The sequence below is a fragment of the Urocampus carinirostris genome, unplaced genomic scaffold (genome assembly GCF_059441175.1).
Source record: "Urocampus carinirostris isolate Australia breed hairy pipefish unplaced genomic scaffold, RoL_Ucar_1.0 HiC_scaffold_67, whole genome shotgun sequence".
NCBI classification, from domain to species: domain Eukaryota; kingdom Metazoa; phylum Chordata; class Actinopteri; order Syngnathiformes; family Syngnathidae; genus Urocampus; species Urocampus carinirostris.
In genome coordinates, this window is record NW_028283174.1 from 17,501 (window position 1) to 25,000 (window position 7,500).

The 7,500-nt window shown below is 57.5% G+C and overlaps 1 non-coding gene across 1 annotated transcript; it reads left to right on the forward strand.

Annotated features, from left to right (window-relative positions):
- The first annotated feature begins 5,088 nt into the window (after nt 1-5,088).
- LOC148345187 (18S ribosomal RNA) lies at nt 5,089-7,077 on the forward strand. Its single transcript, XR_015848759.1, has one exon. It is a non-coding gene; the product is annotated as an 18S ribosomal RNA (ribosomal RNA).
- The last annotated feature ends 423 nt before the right edge of the window (nt 7,078-7,500 follow it).

Genomic DNA, 7,500 nt, shown 5'->3' on the forward strand with positions numbered 1-7,500 from the left:
CCACTAGTGGCGGGCACAAGTCCCCCAACACTAGCCCGGGATTCAGCCACTAGTGGCGGGCACAATTCCCCAAACACCGGTCCGATAATACGCGCGCATATCCCCAAACACCGGCCCGATAATACGCGCACAATTCCCCAAACACCGGCGCGGATTTCAGCCACTAGTGGCGGGCACAAGTCCCCCAACACTAGCCAAGTTCTCAGCCACTAGTGGCGGGCACAATTCCCCAAACACCGGTCCGATAATACGCGCGCATATCCCCAAACACCGGCCCGATAATACGCGCACAATTCCCCAAACACCGGCGCGGATTTCAGCCACTATTGGCGGGCACAAGTCCCCCAACACTAGCCCGGGATTCAGCCACTAGTGGCGGGCACGATTCCCCAAACACCGGTCCGATAATACGCGCGCATATCCCCAAACACCGGCCCGATAATACGCGCACAATTCCCCAAACACCGGCGCGGATTTCAGCCACTAGTGGCGGGCACAAGTCCCCCAACACTAGCCAAGTTCTCAGCCACTAGTGGCGGGCACAATTCCCCAAACACCGGTCCGATAATACGCGCGCATATCCCCAAACACCGGCCCGATAATACGCGCACAATTCCCCAAACACCGGCGCGGATTTCAGCCACTATTGGCGGGCACAAGTCCCCCAACACTAGCCCGGGATTCAGCCACTAGTGGCGGGCACGATTCCCCAAACACCGGTCCGATAATACGCGCGCATATCCCCAAACACCGGCCCGATAATACGCGCACAATTCCCCAAACACCGGCGCGGATTTCAGCCACTAGTGGCGGGCACAAGTCCCCCAACACTAGCCAAGTTCTCAGCCACTAGTGGCGGGCACAATTCCCCAAACACCGGCCCGATAATACGCGCACAATTCCCCAAACACCGGCGCGGATTTCAGCCACTATTGGCGGGCACAAGTCCCCCAACACTAGCCCGGGATTCAGCCACTAGTGGCGGGCACGATTCCCCAAACACCGGTCCGATAATACGCGCGCATATCCCCAAACACCGGCCCGATAATACGCGCACAATTCCCCAAACACCGGCGCGGATTTCAGCCACTAGTGGCGGGCACAAGTCCCCCAACACTAGCCAAGTTCTCAGCCACTAGTGGCGGGCACAATTCCCCAAACACCGGTCCGATAATACGCGCGCATATCCCCAAACACCGGCCCGATAATACGCGCACAATTCCCCAAACACCGGCGCGGATTTCAGCCACTAGTGGCGGGCACAAGTCCCCCAACACTAGCCCGGGATTCAGCCACTAGTGGCGGGCACGATTCCCCAAACACCGGTCCGATAATACGCGCGCATATCCCCAAACACCGGCCCGATAATACGCGCACAATTCCCCAAACACCGGCGCGGATTTCAGCCACTAGTGGCGGGCACAAGTCCCCCAACACTAGCCAAGTTCTCAGCCACTAGTGGCGGGCACAATTCCCCAAACACCGGTCCGATAATACGCGCGCATATCCCCAAACACCGGCCCGATAATACGCGCACAATTCCCCAAACACCGGCGCGGATTTCAGCCACTAGTGGCGGGCACAAGTCCCCCAACACTAGCCCGGGATTCAGCCACTAGTGGCGGGCACAATTCCCCAAACACCGGTCCGATAATACGCGCGCATATCCCCAAACACCGGCCCGATAATACGCGCACAATTCCCCAAACACCGGCGCGGATTTCAGCCACTATTGGCGGGCACAAGTCCCCCAACACTAGCCCGGGATTCAGCCACTAGTGGCGGGCACGATTCCCCAAACACCGGTCCGATAATACGCGCGCATATCCCCAAACACCGGCCCGATAATACGCGCACAATTCCCCAAACACCGGCCCGGATTTCAGCCACTAGTGGCGGGCACAAGTCCCCCAACACTAGCCAAGTTCTCAGCCACTAGTGGCGGGCACGATTCCCCAAACACCGGTCCGATAATACGCGCGCATATCCCCAAACACCGGCCCGATAATACGCGCACAATTCCCCAAACACCGGCCCGGATTTCAGCCACTAGTGGCGGGCACAAGTCCCCAAACACTAGCCAAGTTCTCAGCCACTAGTGGCGGGCACAATTCCCCAAACACCGGTCCGATAATACGCGCGCATATCCCCAAACACCGGCCCGATAATACGCGCACAATTCCCCAAACACCGGCCCGATAATACGCGCGCAATTCCCCAAACACCGGCCCGATAATACGCGCGCAATTCCCCAAACACCGGCCCGATAATACGCGCACATTTCCCCAAACACCGGCGCGGATTTCAGCCACTATTGGCGGGCACAAGTCCCCCAACACTAGCCCGGGATTCAGCCACTATTGGCGGGCACAAGTCCCCCAACACTAGCCCGGGATTCAGCCACTAGTGGCGGGCACGATTCCCCAAACACCGGCCCGGCGCTGAGTTTATGGCCTCCGAAAGGCCCATACATTCAGACGGGTCCATGTATTTTCAGTTTTCCGTAGCAGGTGTGATTGTTTGTTTAATTAGGTAGTTTGTGTTGGTGACGGTGTTCCTAACTGTGGTGGCTTGTTTGTAGAATGTGGGGCCCTGCGTTTGTGTTATGTTGATTTCTGGTAATTTACTTTTTACTAAGTAGTCTTTCAGGTTTTTGTTTCTTTTAAAGGCTGAGATGATTTTGTAATCTTGGATTATGCTTGTGTTCTGTAGTGTCTGATTTATATTTTGTCCATTCATTCAGACGGGTCCATGTATTTTCAGCGACAGCCGCAGTACCGCCAAAATCCATGCAGCGGCGCTGGATTTATGGCCTCCGAAAGGCCCATTCATTCAGACGGGTCCATGTATTTTCAGCGACAGCCGCAGTACCGCCAAAATCCATGCAGAGGCGCTGAGTTTATGGCCTCCGAAAGGCCCATTCATTCAGACGGGTCCATGTATTTTCAGCGACAGCAGCAGTACCGCCAAAATCCATGCAGCGGCGCTGTATTTATGGCCTCCGAAAGGCCCATTCATTACCAACGGGGCTGCAGTAGCATCCCGCGGCCACGCAGGGGCAGATATTGTGAGGGAATTACATGGTAGTGGACGGAGCGCCCATGCATTTCCAATGGGAGTGCAGTACCTCAAAAATCCGCTCCAAGCCACCGAACTTGAGGGCCCGACGTTCCCTCAACACTAGCCCAGTGCAATCGACATTTCGTTCTGTGTACATTGTTACACAGAATGACAATACAAGGGAATTATTATTATTATTATTATTATTATGTATTCAGCCACTAGTGGCGGGCACAATACCCCAAACACTGGCCCGGCGCTGGCTGAGTTTATGGCCTCCGAAAGGCCCATACATTCAGACGGGTCCATGTATTTTCAGTTTTCCGTAGCAGGTGTGATTGTTTGTTTAATTAGGTAGTTTGTGTTGGTGACGGTGTTCCTAACTGTGGTGGCTTGTTTGTAGAATGTGGGGCCCTGCGTTTGTGTTATGTTGATTTCTGGTAATTTACTTTTTACTAAGTAGTCTTTCAGGTTTTTGTTTCTTTTAAAGGCTGAGATGATTTTGTAATCTTGGATTATGCTTGTGTTCTGTAGTGTCTGATTTATATTTTGTCCATTCATTCAGACGGGTCCATGTATTTTCAGCGACAGCCGCAGTACCGCCAAAAAATCCATGCAGCGGCGCTGAGTTTATGGCCTCCGAAAGGCCCATTCATTCAGACGGGTCCATGTATTTTCAGCGACAGCCGCAGTACCGCCAAAATCCATGCAGCGGCGCTGGGTTTATGGAATCCGAAAGGCCCATTCATTCAGACGGGTCCATGTATTTTCAACGACAGCCGCAGTACCGCCAAAATCCATGCAGCGGCGCTGTATTTATGGCCTCCGAAAGGCCCATTCATTCCCAACGGGGCAGCAGTAGCATCGCGCGGCCACGCGGGGGCAGATATTGTGAGGGAATTACATTGTAGTGGACGGAGCGCCCATGTATTCCTATGGGCAATGCATTTCCAATGGGAGTGCAGTACCTCAAAAATCCGCTAGAGGGCCCCGAACTTGAGGGCCCGGCGTTCCCTCAAGTGCCGATTTTATACCCCCTTCTCCAGCCGACAGCCAGAATTATATTAGGGACTCGCAATTTTGAGAGGTGAGCACCAGGGCTAATCAGCGGCCACCCGTGACCATTGAGTCCGACAGAGCAGAGGCTAGGGGCGGCCTCGCATCTCGCAATTACCGAGGGAAGATGCCGGTTCTCGAAAAATTTCTAAGTTTTTCAAATTTTAAAGTATTGAAGTATTTAGGGCGCTTCCCGCGGCCCTGGCTTTTGCATGTACCCCTCTAAGCTCCGGTTCTCGAAAAATGTCTAAGTTTTTCAAACTTTAAAGTATTGAAGCCGGACTTCCGCGGAGGCTGACAGGGGGCCTCCATCGAAGCACCCTTCACCCCCGGGTGAGCCGGCGTCGGCCCACGGGCCTGCCGGTTCCCCAACTGAGCGATTGGCACACGAGACCCGCCTCGGAGGGCCCACGTCGGCCGGCGCAAGCCGGTGTTCGGGCGTGCGGCTCCTCCGGCTTTGCGGGTCAAGCTCCAGCGCCGAGGATACTAGGCAAACGTTGGGCCCCCCCGAGCCGAGTGGATACCCGCCTCAGAAAGAGCTGGGGCGGTACGTACGGACGGCCTCACTAAGAGGGAACGGAAGCTACTAAAGCACACGTATAACTGTCCGATGTGCGAACGAAAGTGAGGCCGGACGAATCCGATACGAGTTACGAGTGAGGCGGGATCCACGGCTGGCACTCGCGGGGCCCTCTTGCGAAACCATGCCTCGGCGTGAACCTTTTGGCGGCAGAACCAAGACGAACCGAGGTCGAGCTTCCGTCTCGAGCCACACCCAGACGTCCGACCGTCGCGGAGCCCGACGCCACGCGTGCTAGGGCTCCGCGCGAAACATCGTTTCACGACACCCGCTCGTCAGCCCGTCCGAACGTATACGAGTGTCGCGCGGCCCCCCGGGCCCGGCTGTAGCCACAGCCTCGTCCCGGACCAGGGCCGCACCGCCACCAGCAGCGCCCCCCCGGCGGCAGACGCACTCTGGTTGATCCTGCCAGTAGCATATGCTTGTTTTCAAGATTAAGCCATGCATGTCTAAGTACGAATGGCCAGTACAGTGAAACTGCGAACGGCTCATTAAATCAGTTATGGTTCCTTTGATCGCTCCACCGTTACTTGGATAACTGTGGCAAATCCAGAGCTAATACATGCAAACGAGCGCCGACTCGCGGGCGGGGCTCCGGCCTCGCCCCGGGGACGCGTGCATTTATCAGACACAAAAACCCACGCGGTGTCCGGCGGGCGGGGGCTCAGCCGTCGCGCGCGTCCCCCGCGTCCGGCCTCCGCCTCTCCGGGCGGGGGCGTAAGCGGCGCGGGCGGCTCCGCGCGCGCCGGTCCTCGTTCCGCCGGCCCGGCCCCCCCTTTGTGTTGACTCAGGATAACCTCGTGCCGATCGCTCGCCCACCCGAGGCGGCGACGACTCATTCGAATGTCTGCCCTATCAACTTTCGATGGTAGACTCTGCGCCTACCATGGTGACCACGGGTAACGGGGAATCAGGGTTCGATTCCGGAGAGGGAGCATGAGAAACGGCTACCACATCCAAGGAAGGCAGCAGGCGCGCAAATTACCCACTCCCGACACGGGGAGGTAGTGACGAAAAATAACAATACGGGACTCGTTCGAGTCTCCGTAATTGGAATGAGCCGAACACAAACCCATCGGCCAGCATCCATTGGAGGGCAAGTCTGGTGCCAGCAGCCGCGGTAATTCCAGCTCCAATAGCGTATTTTAAAGTTGCTGCAGTTAAAAAGCTCCTAGTTGGACCCCGGGACGCGAGCTGACGGTCCGCCGCGAGGCGTGCATCCGTCTGTCCCAGCCCCTGCCTCTCGGCAAAAGCCCCCGTGATGCCCTTCGCTGGGTGTCACTCGCGGGGCCCGAAGCGTTTACTTTGAGGAAATTAGAGTGTTCAAAGCAGGCCACACGGCCGCCCCTGCATATCGCAGCTGGGAATAATGGAATAGGACTCCGGTTCTATTTTGTGGGTTGTCATGAACTGGGGCCATGATTAAGAGGGACGGCCGGGGGCATTCGTACTGCGCCGCTAGAGGTGAAATTCTTGGACCGGCGCAAGACGGACGAGAGCGAAAGCATTTGCCAAGAATGTTTTCATTAATCAAGAACGAAAGTCGGAGGTTCGAAGACGATCAGATACCGTCCTAGTTCCGACCATAAACGATGCCGACTCGCGATCCGGCGGCGTTATTCCCATGACCCGCCGAGCAGCACCCGGGAAACCGACCAAGTGTCTGGGTTCCGGGGGGAGTATTGTTGCAAAGCTGAAACTTAAAGGAATTGACGGAAGGGCACCACCAGGAGTGGAGCATGCGGCTTAATTTGACTCAACACGGGAAACCTCACCCGGCCCGGACACGGAAAGGATTGACAGATTGAAGGCTCTTTCTCGATACCGTGGGTGGTGGTGCATGGCCGTTCGTAGTTGGTGGAGCGATTTGTCTGGTTAATTCCGATAACGAACGAGACTCAAACATACTAAATAGTACCGCGGCCCCCCGCGCGGTCGGCGGCAGAAAACTTCTTAGAGGGACAAGTGGCTCTCAGCCACACGAGAATGAGCAATAACAGGTCTGTGATGCCCTTAGATGTCCGGGGCTGCACGCGCGCCACACTGAGCGTATAAGCGCGTCGTCTATCCCCGCGCCGGCAGGCGCGGGTAATCCTATGAACCCCGCTCGTGACAGGGCCTGGGGATTGCAATTATTTCCCACCAACGAGGAATTCCCAGTAAGCGCGGGTCATTAGCCTGCGTTGATTAAGTCCCTGCCCTTTGTACACACCGCCCGTCGCTACTACCGATCGGATGGCTTAGTGAGGTCCTCGGATAGTCCCCGCCGGGGCCGGCCCCGGCTCCGGCGGCTTGTGCCAGAAGACGGTCGAACTTGACTATCTAGAGGAAGTAAAAGTCGTAACAAGGTTTCTGTAGGTGAACCTGCAGAAGGATCATTAACGTACGAGCGGCAGCAGATCCGCCTCGGTACACCCCCGACGAGCCAGACGCCGAGGGCGGCGGGTCGTCGCAGGCGGAGGAAGAGGGTAGACCGGGACGGGACGGGACGGGGGGCGCGGCGCGGGTCACTCCCGGGCCGCGCGTCGGAGCGAGTTCGGCGGGCGCCACGCGGCGCGGCGCGACGCGAGAAAAGGCGGCGGGCGATGTCGCGCTACCTCCGTGCGAGCGGGGTAGCGCGCTCGTCCGACGACCCCAGTAGCGCGGCGCGGCGCGACGACAGGCGACCGCCAGCGACGGGCGAAAGGCGGCGGCCGTGCGCGGGACCCCCGTAACCGGGGAATCCCCCTATGCCGACGACCCTAGCTCGGCGCGGTTCTCGCGCTTCCGGCGCGCGCTTCCGGGGCGGCACTCGCCTCGACGAC